This window comes from Perognathus longimembris, chromosome 18, assembly GCF_023159225.1.
Source record: "Perognathus longimembris pacificus isolate PPM17 chromosome 18, ASM2315922v1, whole genome shotgun sequence".
NCBI classification, from domain to species: Eukaryota; Metazoa; Chordata; class Mammalia; order Rodentia; family Heteromyidae; genus Perognathus; species Perognathus longimembris.
The window spans coordinates 53,689,314-53,704,386 of record NC_063178.1 but is presented as its reverse complement, the minus strand read 5'-3'; the positions used below and the strand labels follow the sequence as shown (position 1 = coordinate 53,704,386).

Here is a 15,073-nt window from a genome sequence, read left to right as displayed (position 1 = left end):
GAGACTTGCTTGACCAGCTGCCTTTAGCGAAAGATTCTTACTGTAGATAGGAAAGTCTCTTCACAAGTAAATGGAGAAGTCATGATCAAAGTTAGTTAGTCTTGAGAAATAGTAGCTAGGTGATAATTAGAATTCTGCCTCAACTGTTTATAATCCCTTGTTTTGATATCAACAATCTTTGTAGTAACTACCTCCTGTAATAGGAAAGCTTTTGTATTAGTTTCCTCTCTCACCATAGTAACATCCTCCACTTTTGTATTTAAGATGGATATCATGCTGTATTACTTTTTACCCTTGAAGTTGTGAAATTGATTTCTAACCCTATATAAACCCTGGCCCTCCTGAAATAAAGCATGCTTGCATCTCCGGTGTCCGGACTACGGTTGCAGTTACCCAGGTCCAACAGGTAGGGATGGGAAGGAAAATGTGGGACAGAGAGATGCATGGGGTGACATTGTCCAAAAAGAAATTTTCTCTTTCTATGACTTTAGTAACTGTAACCCCTCTGTGCATCACCATTACAAAAATAATAAAAACAATGCAAAGACAACAGAAATAATATCTGCATAGGAAAAACAAATTCCTAAACTTTTACTGTCAACAATCTGCCTTCTCTGTGTACCCATAGGAACAATGCATCAAATCCCATTTCTCTATTTCTCTCTATCTCTGACATTTTTTTCTCTGTCTACCTGTCCCTCAACCTTCTTCTCTCTCTCCCATTCTTCATTTCCCACCTACAACTCTTTTTCTCGCTGTGCTTTTCTTTTCTCCATTTTCCCCTCACTTTATTCACAGTAAACCTACACTCCAGAATCCTTACCCAGGACTTTAGTCTGTGAGTTTAATGTCCTCCCCATTCCACTGTTTGATTTCTTGAGGCTATCTCCCCTTCTGAGTGCATGAACACCCTGCTGGGTTGGAAGCAACACAAGAGGAGAGAACTTACCAGTGTTATGTGTCATTATGTCTACACATAACTCTTCACCTAGGACCTAGCTCAAAAGGAACTAAGGGGAAAAAGATTAAGTACATATTATATAGAAGAAATAAAAAATGCCCAAGAATATTTGTAAGCAATAGACCCTCATTCACTGGACTTAATTTCCATAATATAAACAAATGTAGGATTGGAAAATGACTGTAGATTTAGTTCAGAAATTATATACAGAAATCAAATATATGAATTAAGTATTAAAAATGCTTAGTCCTACTTCTGTGTTTTTTATCCCTGTAGCCATGCATAAAAATTTTATTTGGACTTAATAAGATGACATAGCACTTGGGGGCAAAAATGCAGCAGAGGAGACCTGCACTGGAGGCCAAGATGGAGAAGACCTCCACAGATATCATGACCTTTCCCTTGGCACTGTGGTAGACAGGCAGGAAGGTGAGCCACACACTGCAGAACACCAGCATGCTGAAGGTCAAGAACTTGGCTTCATTGAAGGTGTCAGGCAGGTTCCTGGCCAGGAAAGCCACAGTGAAGCTGGCCAGGGCCAGGAAAACAAGGTATCCCAAGACACAGTAGAAAGCAGTGAGGGAGCCCTTGTTACACTGGATGATGATTAGGCCATGTTCAGAGTGGGGATCTGTGTCAATGAAGGGAGGAAAGGATACCAGCCAGATTGCACAGAGAATCACTTGGATCAGGGTGCAGATGGGAATGATGATGTTAGGAGCCCCAGATACCAGTAGCCATCTCATCCTTCTCCCTGGAGACGTGATCTTGAAGGCCAGAACCACAGTTACAGTTTTGGCTAAGACAGCAGAAACAGCTACAGTGAATGCAACTCCAAATATGGTTTGCTGTAGAATGCAGGTGACTGAGTTGGGGCGGCCAATAAAGAGCAAGGAACAGAGAAAACAGAAGATGAGGGAGATGAGCAGGATGTAGCTGAGAGCCTTGTTATTAGCCCTGACAATGGGGGTGTTGTGATGTTTCACAAACACCCCAAGAACAACTGCTGTTAGTGTAGATAAGGAAAGAGCCATGCAGGCCAAGGCCATCCCTAAGGGCTCTCCATAAGCCAGGAAACTTGCAGCTCTTAGGAGGCACTGGTTTCTCTGTGTGTTGGCATACTGATGATCTGGACACTTCATACACTGCTCCACATCTGGTGAGAATTGTGATCTATCATTAATTCTTGTTTAGTTCCACTCATTTTTTTCAAATAAATTAGGAAATTGTTCACTTAAATATAATCCTAACACGTTAACATTTCCTATCATAAAAGTACTTTTCTTTTTCTACATCGGAACTTTCTCTACTTTCCATATTCTTCTTTATGTAAGCTATTTTTTTCATCCTGTTTTTTTCCTCTTTGGTTACCACATGTATTAACAATGTGCCAGTTTTGTCAGGCTAATATCATAATACCCTTTGTTTGAAATCTTTTGTCACTCTTTTTAACATTTAGCACTGTGCACAATTCTGTAACCATATAGAAAATTGTGAATGACATGGCATGAATTTTCCTACATGTCTTCTTTTAACACTCAATATCTGTGGCACATGCTTACACTCCTACTCATGTGTGAAGTAATGGGAACAGAGAAAACACTCTTTGATTCACTAAAGCAATTGTATGTACAAGACTCACTCTCATTTCTTAAACTGATTCCATCTTTCTGAACACTTTCTCTGTTGCAGGAACAGTTCTCTTCACTATGAAATAAAAGTGCGAAATCGGTGTTTCCTGTACGAATAAAATGTGTCTTTTATGGCGAAAACTGTCCTGAATATGATGTGATTAATTTTCTGTTAGAATTTTAAACTTAATGATTAGTGACAAGAAGGATTTCCTGGAGATAAGTTTGCCTGCATAAACTAGAAAATATTAATAAATTTTTTTTTCAAATTGTGAACTGTGGTATTTCAACTGGGAATGCCATCAGTTCTCACACTTAAATCAACAGGGCGAAGGAATATGGGCTCTGTAATCCTAATACACAACTTTTGCATTGACTTTGTTGGATTAAGGAAATCTAGGGAGAGATGAACTATTTCTCCTGAAGTCATGGGCTTACCTGTACCATTGGCAATCTCATTCTCTGTGCAAGGGGTACAATCAAAGCAACAGAAAGCCTCCCCTTCCTGAGGAGATTTCCTATATCCAGGACCACAGCTCTCACTGCAGACAGAGTGAGGAGTCTGAGGGAAATCAGATATTTGTCAGTAACTATTCAGTTTTTATCTAACACTCTAAAACCTTCAGTATTTTAAGACTTGGATTATTAAACAATATTCCCATGCAAGTAAGTCTAGTTGATTAACTGAAGACTGTAACTGACTTTATTTCCTATGAGTTTCAAACATTTATGTACAATCACCTTGAACTCTTACATATTTAACTATTGAGTAATGTGGGAATTTTTAAAGGTGGAAATTAATGGTAAGAAGGTTAAGTCCTAGTTTCCTGCCCTATGGAATTGTATTAAATTCATGTCATTATATGTTGTCTCACCTGTCGCATGGTAAAGAGAAGAGAGGAAGAATCCCCTTCAAACCTCTAAATGCTGTAAAATACAGCACAGATCTCCCTTGTGTAAGGTAATATGAACTGCATTCCCATCATCTCTCCCTCTTTATTTTCCAGAATCAATGAGATGAGAATCTTCTTTTCACACAGGCCCCTCAATGATACCTCTAACCACAGATGCTTAAATAGCAGACCAACTAATCAATGAATGAAACTGACACAAAAGGCAACAAAATCAACTTTTCACCCACATAAAGTGATTCCTCAGGTACTTTGTCAGGATATTAGAACCATGGAAAAGTGTAATTTATATTTTAAGACAATATTCTAAACCAACATTTTGAAACATTTAATTTTTTTTTGTTGCTCTGATCCTTGGGTTTTTAGTCAAGGACTGGGCACTCTTCTTGAGCTCTTTTTAATAAACATTAGCACTCTAGCATTTGAGCCACAATTCAACTTCCAGATTTGGGTGGTGAATTGAGATGAGTCTCACAAACTTTCTGCCTTTTTCGGATTTATCCTGACCTGTAATCTTAGACCAGAGAATATTAGAGTCCTGAGTAGCTAGGATGACAGATATGATCACAAGCACCTAGCCTTGTTAAATTACTTTGTTCCTTCCTTATTTGAAAGTCACTGAATAAAATTGTTAGGTTGGAATTCATTAAAAGTGTTATACAAAAGATATAAATTTCTGGGGGTACATGTGGCAGATCTAAGGCTTTAATTCAGGAAATGTGTATTATATCTGAGGTTAGTTGCTTAAGGCAAGTGTTTCACAACTTGAATTGGAGCTCCATTTCCATCATTATTGCTGGCTAATTGGAGATAAATGTCCTAAAGGCTTGGTCTGACTCCAAACCTTGATATTCATATCTCAGCCATCTCAGTAAGTAGGATTATAGGAGGATGTTCCTGGTACCAAGCCTGATAAACAATCTAATGTTGAACTTTGCTTACCTTCAGGTTTTTCAATCATTATGTTTAGATCCAACTCACCTCTGTAGTTCCTACGGCCCACTGTACCATATCTTCTGATAAAGACAGTTGATGGCCATGTAGAGCACGTGGAGAAAATTTCCCTACTTTCACCTCAAGTTGAAGACCTTCTGGAAAATTCCAAATGTTCACAATGTCATACTCTGCCTCCAGCTTCCTTTTCTCATCCAAAATGATTGGGTCTCCAGCAGGGTTGTGAAATTCGTTGTTCTTCAGGAAAGCATGCAGCTAAAAGACATGCATCATCTTATGGTGAAGTTTATTCCAGAGCTAAGACAGAAAACTAGAACTAAGAACAGCGCCTCATTGCATTTAATCTCACATTCAGAATTAAGGCTTACAAGAGGCATCTAATAAGGTATCCCAGAAGAAAATCTAGGAGGAATAAAAATATTATTTCCTAACCTTGGTCACTCAGAAAGGAATTAGAAGTGTTATTTTTAAGGGAAACTAATTCTACATAAAATTATGAATGAAACAATTCTAAATTGCCTACCTGCAGTTTGGCACAGCCATTAAACTTATGATTGTGTATCATTTGAGACTGCTAAATTTTTTTTTTTAAAGTTGGAATTATTCTAGATCACTTATGAAAAATGTGGATAATTCTGCTCAGCAGAATATCCTTTGTGTTGAGGATTCATCTTGGCCTTAAGGGGGGAAGGGCGATGAGAGCGCTCCCGAGAAACTTCCCTTCCCCCAGCCTTGGGGCAGTGTGGAAGTGAGCCACACCTATCTCCTTCTGCATCCGGAACCAGAAGGGATAGCTTTGAGACCATCCCCCACCTTGCGCCAGTGAGCACATGTGCTCCCTTTTCATGGGCTTTGCCCACAGGGCGGTACTATGGGAAGTGACATTAGCCCATGAGGGAGGTCCTTGGGAGCTGCTCTTGGACGAACAAGCTCACCAGCCTATCGCCGGCTCATGCTCAATCCTCGTCATCACTACTATATTACTGTGAGCCCCTCCTGAATAAACCAGATTTCTCTGAAGCATCTCCGAGATCCATGTGCGCCTGGCTTCCTTGGTGGGTAAGGAGGGAGGAAAAGGGGATCTCATTTGGCCGCGTGCACTTTAGGCTTGCCCGTGTCCCTTCCCTCCACCTTGGCCGCCCGTGGGTCGGGCACCCAGGGGAGAGGGTGAAAAGGGGAGCACTGATAAGGGAGTAAGCTTAGCATCCTCGCACCAGGGGAGGTAAATCTTGCCCGGCAATTGGCGCCCAGCGTGGGGCCCAGAGCCCACGGGAACGAGTCTGGCAGCTACCAGCAAGCCCTAAGGGAATTGGAGTAGAGTCTCCGGGACACGTGTTTCTCCCATCAGGTCAGCAAAGAAGATGGGACAGAGTCAAAACAGGTTGAATAATTTGCCTCTTGAAATACTGAGGTTCATCCTCCAAAACGCGGGGATGGGCGTGAATGAGAGCCCTGGGCTGTGCACAGCTTTGTGCATCTCCTGGCACCAGGCAGGGCAGAGGCAGCAGTCTGGTCTGGGTCCCCCCCCCCCCCCGCCGCCGGGGACTTTTAAAGTCCCGATTGTGAGCAGCTGCGTGCACTGCGCGCTGGGCTCCTGGGACGCGGGGCCCAAGGTGGTGGCAGGTGCCATGAGAGGTCGTGGCCCTGGCAATGTTTTGGATATGGCGGGCTCAGAGTTTTCCACTTCTGGGTCCACCAAGTGCAGCGGTGGCGCGGCAGCGCCTAGCGGCCTGGAGCTAGAACTTTTGGGCTGGTGATACATGGGGCCCGGAGGCTGTGGGCATGGAGCTTTGCGCGCTCTCTCCACCCCCAAAGCCGGCCCCAAACCCACTGGATTGGAATGTGTGGCTCTTGGAAAAAGAGACAGGATCTTATATTTTTGTTATCAGTGCTTGCTAAGTCGGGATGATCTCCTTCCTGTGCCCACCCTTGCTGGGGGCCGTGCCAAATTCCTGGAGACTGGGTGGGGACTCAGAGACTGGAAGACCTCTGGCGACTTCGCACAGCTGGGTGGGGTTAGCAGTCTGCCTGCATCCCACCCCCGTGCTGTGGCCCTGCAGGCTTTCCTGCAGTGTTTTCTCTCTGTGTTAAACTATAGCTCACAGGCAGAGAGCACAAGGACAAGGCCTCAGGTAAATGCAAATGGTACAGGACCTAAGGAAAATTAATGAACTTATAATCCCCGCCGGCACCCCTTAATGGGGGCTTCCATGGATCCCCTCCATTTCTCGGGATCGGAATTTCATTATAATTGACATCAAGGACTGTTTCTTTTCCATTCCCCTTCACCCCCAGTATTGTGAAAAGTTTGATTTCTCCATGCCCTCGGTTAACTACCAGGGGCCAGACCAGAGGTATGAGTGGGTAGTCTTTCCTCAGGGCATGGTTAATAGTCCTGCCTTCTGCCAACATTATGTGTCACAAGTTCTTCAACCTCTTAGGAGCCAGTCAGATATTATTTTATATGTCTATATGGATGACATCATTATTGGAGCAGCAGATGTCCAAGAGCTAGACGCTGCCTATGGCAAGCTACAAACACTCCTATAAAGAGGAGGACTGCATATAGGCAGTGACAAGATTCAGAAAGTATACCCCTTTAAGATCTTGGGGGAAGAACTTAAACTAGACTCTGTGTGACCCCTTAAACCCCAGTTATCCTCCAGACATCTTAAACTCTGGTGGAGATGCAAAGATTGTTGGGGGAGAATAACTGGTTAAGACCCTGGCTTCACCTGCCTACAGAGGCTCTGCTTCCGCTCCATGACTCTTTGAAGGGCAATGTGCCCACTGATGTTATTACAATAACTCCATCACTTCAAAGAGCCTTCCAGAAAATCCAAATGGCCCTAAATATGGCACGGTTGGCCCGCTACAAGCCTGAGTGCCCACTTTGCATTTGGATCCTCCCCAGGTCTGAGCTTCCCTCAGCCACTATTACCCAGTCAGGCGAGCCTCTGCAATGGGTGCACGCATCAGTGGGAGGAGCTCCCAGGGTTTATTCCCAGCTAGACCAACTAGCTGACTTGGTAATCAAGGGCAGGGATACTTCCCTGAGACATTATGGGCGAGATCCCGATGTGCTAACCATTCCCTACCGGCTGTCAGATTTTGAATGGGTCAGAAGGTATAATGAACAGGTTTCCAGTGCCCTGGAGGGTTTTATGGGAAAGGTAGATTGGCATTATGGCACCTCGAGGTGGGATGACCTCATTTTCCAGTCTACAATGGACCCATCCTGTACTTTTATCTACCAGGACTCTTGTTAAGGCTTCCAATGTTTTTACAGATGGGGGAAGAGCGGGGTCTGTGGTGGTGGTACGCTCCACCTCCCCTCCTGCCGATGGGAAAGGAAACACCCATTACTTTGAGGCAGTTACTGGATCTGCATAGTTTAAGGAACTGTACGCAGTCGCCCTGGCACTGACCCATGTCAAACAGCCAATGAACCTGTTTTCTGACAGTTTGTATGTGGTTAATTTGCTACCAAACCTGGTGTCCTCATATATTAAACTAGATGAATACACAATCACCTCTCTGATGATCCAAGTCAGGTCTCTGTTAAAAGAACAGACTGAGCCTATATTCTTACAGCGCCTTCACAGACACCAAAGACTGCCAGGGGACCTGACACAAGGTAATCCTATGGCCGACCAGCTGGCCACTAATGGGACTATTATAGCTATGGTTATTGCACAACCTCAAAACCTTCAAATGGCCCAAGGACTCCATGAGTGTACACACTTAAACTGGAGAGGGTTGCCTCAGAGATTCCGTTCAGTTCCTATAAATGACTTAAAAAGAGTATTAGGACTTGCAAGTCATGGATGCCCTTTCTGCAAGTCCCTCCTCTGCAATCTTCGGGGATCAACCCCAGAGGCCTAAAGCCTAACGATATCTGGCAAACTGATGTAATCCACTACGCTCCTTTTTGAAGGCTGAAATATATATTTATGTCCATAGATACTCATTCACATGTGTGCTGGGCCACAGCACATTCGGGGGAAAGACCATGGCATGCTGAGAGCCACTTTGTATAATGCTTTGCTATCCTAGGGCTCCCCTTACAGGTAAAGACAGATAATGGACGTTGTTTCATCAACAAGCCTTTACAGGCCTTTTTCCAAACGTGAAATATTAAACATACCACTGGAATACCATACAACCCAAAGGGTCAGGCCATAATTGAGAGGCATAATAAGACCCTGAAGGATCAATTATTAAAACAAAAAGAGGGGTAAGCCCCCATGACCAGCTGAGGACAATGATGTTTACACTGAATATTTTAAATTTCTCTAAGGACCAACCTCTGTCGGCTTTCCAGAGACATTGGTCAAGCCAAACACCTTACTTAAAGGTGGAAGTCCATTGGAAGAACCCCCTTACAGGAGCATGGTGAGGCCCGGACCCACTTATCAGTGCAGGAAGGGGCTTCGCATGTGTTTTCCCAACTGGGGAACCAAATCCCATCTGGATTCCAGCTAGAGACATAAAATATTGTTCTTCTGAATGACCACCCAAGGGCACCTGCCCTTGAGGGATGTGTCTCCTTGTTTTCTCTTCAGGAAAACAAAGACCATGGTGGATTTCTCAATGGAGAAATGGGAAAGCCTACCTGTACCAGCGATGGACCCAGTGTCAGCCTTGTTTCTTCCCTGGACTTTGCTTGGCGCCTTTTGGCATAATGTTTGCTGTAGCAGCGTGTCCCACAGCATTGCACAAGAACTAAAGGGAAATTTTGAACACTGTTGTTCTTTCCTCTGCCCTCCCCTTGCTGCTTATCTTAGGGGTCCCCATTGGAGGGAAATAGGAGGTAAAGTGTTTGGACACCTTAATGTTTTATGATAAGTGGTTACAATAAGCAAGGGATTGGTACCTTGCTGCAATGTTTTCTATAAAGTGTTTACTAACATTAATCGTTAAGTTACCAGCACCCTGGCTGCCAAATCACCAGGACCTGAACCTGCCTCTACCTCACCATCAAGGGAAGGGAGAGCCATCTGCACTACCTTGAGTGACACCGAAATGGACCAGGACTCCTCTATCTCCTATGGACTGAGCCAAATAAGAGACCCTCCATTGCATTGTGCCTGTGTTACAATTGCTCATGTGTTACAGTTGCTCATGTTGCATTTGCCTTGTGTTACGATTGCTTAAGCTCATGTCTGCTTGATGCTTCCATTTGCATTATGTTTGCATTGCCCTGTGCTAGACAAATTGGTCTCTTATATTGGGAGCGAAAAGCCAGAGCTGTCCAGACAACAAGTGGCCTTTGGCCTTTAGCCATTTAGGAACCCCATGAGGTTGGTCACATGCCCATTAGGACCCGCTGCTCACTGAGGTCTGGTGGCATGAGAAAAAATTAACAGGGCTTTCTTTCAAGTGCCAATCTCACTCTCCCCGAGTCCCCTCATCTGGCTGGCCGGCCCAGCAGGCAGGTTGGCCTGAAGTGCTAGTGCATTAGCCGAAGATGAGTGAGATCCTCCATGGGGGTTTCAACCTAAGACATGGCGCGCCCTCAAGTAAAGTGCCTCCTGCTGTACAAAAGAAAAAAAATAAAAGGGGAAGATGTTGGGGATTCATCTTGTTCTTAAGGGGGGAAGGGCGATGAGAGTGCTCCCGAGACGCTGCCCTTCCCCCAGTCCTGGGGCAGTGTGGAAGTAAGGTACACCTATCTCCTTCTGGGTCCTGAACATAAGGGATAGCTTTGAGACCATCCTCCACCTTGCACAAGAGAGCTTGTGTGCTCCCTTTTTGCAGGCTTTGCCCAGAGGGCGGTACTATGGGAAATGATGTTAGCCCATGAGGGAGGTCCTTGGGAGCTGCTCTTGGATGGACAAGCTCGCCAGCCTATCACAAGCTCATGCTCAATCCTTGTCATCACTACTATATTACTGTGAGCCCCTCCTGAATAAACCGGATTGCTCTCCGAAGCATCTCCGAGATCCGTGTGCACCTGGCTTCCTTGGTGGGTAAGGAGGGAGGAAAAGGGGATCTCATTTGGCCGCGTGGACTTTAGGCTTGCCCGTGTCCCTTCCCTCCACCTTGGCCGCCCGCGGGTTGGGCGCCCAGGGGAGAGGTGAAAAGGGGAGCACTGATAAGGGAGTAAGCTTAGCATTTCCACACCAGGGGAGGCAAATCTAGCCCAGTACCTTTGCTACTTCTTAATAAACTAAAAGGGGAAAGATGAATTTACAGTTTTCAAACATTAGCTATGAGCATGGTGAAGTTATCTGTAACTAAGAGTTTATAAAGACATGGAATACATGCCTTTCTTGTTATTGACCTGCTTTTGCTTAAGATCATATGAACACATGTGTAGAGCACATCACAAAAAATTAATCAGGTATAATGCCTTGTATTTTTGAAACATACTTGAAACATTGCATTTCATAAAGTGAGAAACCCCTCTAGAGAGTGACTGTGCTCACGATGTATGCAATCCAAGTGTGAAGGTCTTACCTGTGCAGGGGAAGGCACTGTTCCTTTTCGGTTTCCCATGGTTTGTTGTTCTGTTTGATAAAGAAGCATCTCATGTAGAGCCTGGGCCACAGCATACACAGCATTGTGTATATTGTAACTGTCTCCAGACATAGTTAGGTCATAATCATGCCTAGGCAACCAATCCAAGGAGGCATTACGAGGACAGTTCTCCCACGTTACACAGTCAGACTCAGAATCAGAGCAATTAAAAGAGAGAAACCACAGCCGAGCAAGGAAAAAGTCTTCTGGGTATTTGGAAGGGCTAACAGCCTTGACAAAATCTGCGAATCCAGAAATAGCTGGATGATGATGTGAGAAAATGAGAGGTACATGGACGGAGCCTAGCAGGAAATACTTCTTTCTGATGGTTAACTCCCACTGTGAGTTCAATATACACACTTTGCCTTTTATTAATACTTGCTCAACACAGTTCATTAAATCTAGTAGGGATTCATCATCACCATATATGATGAGAACATTTGCTGAAGATTTATTAATCTGGTTGTAAAGGGACATGATTTTGAGTGCATATGATAAGGCATGGGTTGGAATCACTAGCTCAAAGGCTATACAAAGTCTGCTCTTGGCCATTTCTACTTTTAATTCAGGAAGAATCCACAAACCATTCTCATCTTCTAAGGTGAACATTCCCACCCAGTTCCAGTTGAAGTGAAGCAGTAAGGAGACAATGGCAGGGGCCATTGAAGTGTCCTTTGGGGCCATCTGATAGAGAGCAGGGAACTTGTTATGGTCATTCAGGGTATGATCAAAAGGCCCAAATGTAAGCTAAGAGGAATGAAAATTAGCCCATGAATGAGAATATTACCATCTATCACAATCTCTAGTGAAGTATAAAAACTAAGTAACCAGTAAAATTAGATGGAAAGATTTTTTTCATTAAAAAATTTTCAAATGTTTTTTAATAGTAGTGCAATGTATCAATGTTCTCATACATACATTTGATCTTTGACATTTCTATGACTTCTATATGTTACAACCACACCCATTCCAACTTTTCTAAGTCCATTTTTATAACTGTAGGTTGAATCTTATGTATTTCCCACCCAATTACTTCCACTCCCCATTTCTCTGCACTTTTAAATATGCATTCAATATCTATCACCCTCTGACAAGATAAGCTTCAGCTTTCCATTGTTCATATATTTTTATACTGTCTTTTATTTGGTCCGCCATATTACACCTTGGGATTCCACCCTATATAATTAATCAACTAGCAAGATGGATTATGCAAATACACACATGACTTTTTATGTATTCCATACTGATTTCACATTTTACAGTCATATCTTAGCCCTAACTTTCATATATGAGAGGACAAATGTCCTCTTTCTTTCTGCACCTGACTTCATTCAACATAATATCTTGCATGAGTGTGTGTTTGTGCGTGTGCACGCAAGCCAGCCAGTAGAGTACAATGAATTCAGGGTCTCGTGCACTAACTTGAATTTTTCCCTCAAGGTTAGCACTCTGCCAATGGAGTCACATATTCACATCCTGCTTTTGGCTGGCTAAGTAGACATAAAAGTTTCTTGAGTAACTGGGTTTACAGGTGTGAGCTAGCAGAACACTGGTCAACACATCTTCACACTTTAAAATCATTTCCTGTGTCTTGCTTCAAAAAAAAAAGAATCCCTTTAAACTGCTCTAAAATTTTCTATTCTCTTTTCTACACATGGAACAATAAATATCTAATCATTTTGAACTCATTTTTTTTTTTTTGGCCAGTCCTGGGCCTTGGACTCAGGGCCCGAGCACTGTCCCTGGCTTCTTCCCCCTCAAGGCTAGCACTCTACCACCTGAGCCACAGCGCCACTTCTGGCCGTTTTTTTCTGTATATGTGGTGCTTGGGAATCGAACCTAGGGCCTCGTGTATCCGAGGCAGGCACTCTTGCCACTAGGCTATATCCCTAGCCCCTTGAACTCATTTTTTGATATCACAAAATTATTTAGACTCACACATCTAGTATCTTCTTATCATTCTTCTATCACTTGAAATGGCACCAAATTATACATTTAGTTAGTAACCTCCCACTTTTCCACCCTTACCTGTGGATACCTGTAGAGGCTCAACAATGTTCCAATCTCGGAAGATGTTAATCCTGATGGTCCCGTAATCACTGCTATCGATTTGCTGTCTCTCATGCAGGAGTAGTTTGGACTCTTGTACTTCCCAAAGAGGCAAGTAAAGTGATTTTTTTTTTTTTTGGCCAGTCCTGGGCCTTGGACTCAGGGCCTGAGCACTGTCCCTGGCTTCTTCCCGCTCAAGGCTAGCACTCTGCCACTTGAGCCACAGCGCCGCTTCTGGCTGTTTTCTGTATATGTGGTGCTGGGGAATCGAACCTAGGGCCTCATGTATCCGAGGCAGGCACTCTTGCCACTAGGCTATATCCCCAGCCCCGTAAAGTGATTTTTAAGTGCTAGCCAATCTCCAAATTGAACATCATAGATATCAAATCCCAGAGTCAAGTTGTGTAAAAGATGAGAATTTTTGTTGATTTCTTCAATAGCAAAAGCCAAGGCTAAAACAAACTGGTAGTTTTTGAAGATAAACCTACATAATGAGCAAAGAAATTTAGGAGGAGCAATTCAAAACATTTGACTTTGATGGATTGAATACTTACATTTATTTGCCAGGGAATAGGCTAAAACATTACGCTTATTTTAAATGAGGTAATAATTGGATTGTGGACCATATCGGACATGAAATAATGACACAGTGCTTAGTTTTATACAGTAAATTTTGTTTACAGTAAAAGAGACTGAGAATGAGAGAGAGAGAGAGAGAGAGAGAGAGAATGTGTATATGGGTAGGTGTCAGTGTCCTGGAGCTTGAAATCAAAGTGTGGCCACTTTCCTTGAACTTTTTTGCTCAAGGGAAGCACTCGGTTACTTGAACCAAAGTTCCACTTCCAGCTTTTGTCTGGGTAAGTGGAGATAAAATTCTCAAAGATATTCATGTCCAGGCTGGCTTCAATCCTCAATCCTCAGATATCAGCCTTTTGCATAGAGAGGATTACTGTCATGAGTCACCAGACAACAATAAGAATTTTAATCTATTTCCTCAAAATTCTTGTTAAAAAAGAAAAATTTTCAGGACACTGGCCAGTGGGGAAGGAAAGGTTTCTGTAACCTTTTGGTAAATAATTCATGCCACTGACTCAGGTTGTCTCTAATAACATCACTTCATTATCAACCATGATAGCTGGATGCAGGAAATACAGGGATTTTGGAATAAAGTGAAGAACTTACAGACCTGGAAAGGAGAAGCTACACTGCATGAAACAAGAGTCTTCCACTGACATGTAGAAAGTCACTTGCAAGATAGTTCAGTGAAACTGAACAGTTTCAGGCATAGGAGGGATAGGAGGCCAGAGTATAGAAGACAGAGGATATTGCTGTGCACACCCAAGTTCCCTCAGCCATTGCCAATCCTGAAAACAAAACAGTAAAGGGAAATAGAATGGTAAATTACTTACGGATTACTGTCTTCCTTCGTGGAACCATCAGTGTTACTGCTATCTGTTCCTAAAGTGTAAAGAGGAAAAAATCCAGCAATCAGCACATCTCCATTCATGTGTGCTCGATGCTTCATTGTAGAAAAGCAGCTAGTGCCAGCCAAGGACTTGAAAGGATGGGGAAGCTGGAGAAGAATGAGCATAAAGATCAAAGTGCCCATCCCTGAAGCATCTGCCAAGCTGAAATTCTGCCTGAAAGTAAAGGTTGCAGTGCCAAGTATGTAGATTCATATATGTCTGTATGTATGCATATGTGTCTTTTTATTGGCAGAGATTTACACTGTAGTCCATGGAAGCCTCTTGTGCATCCCCAGGGAAGAATGTGTAAAACTCTTCCCTGAGGCTCTGCATCAGAGGCTTTGCATCCAGGAGAAAAACAAGAGTTTGAAAACATGTTTGCCTATTTTTCTTCTTCCTCACAGGTGCTATAATTTTACCAAGACCACAGATACTGAAGTCCCTGAGATGAAAATTATATTTGTTCTGATATCTATGTCAAGATAGTATTTGCATGAAAGCCGTTTGGGAAGATGCAACTGGATTGCCTCAGAGGATACAATTTTCATGTTAACTGTGAAATGCCAAGACAAATTTCTA

At 43.2% G+C, this 15,073-nt stretch overlaps 1 pseudogene; it reads right to left on the bottom strand.

Moving 5' to 3' along the window:
- Positions 1-1,194: 1,194 nt before the first annotated feature.
- Positions 1,195-14,553, bottom strand: LOC125367090 (annotated as a pseudogene).
- Between the last annotated feature and the right edge of the window lie 520 nt (positions 14,554-15,073).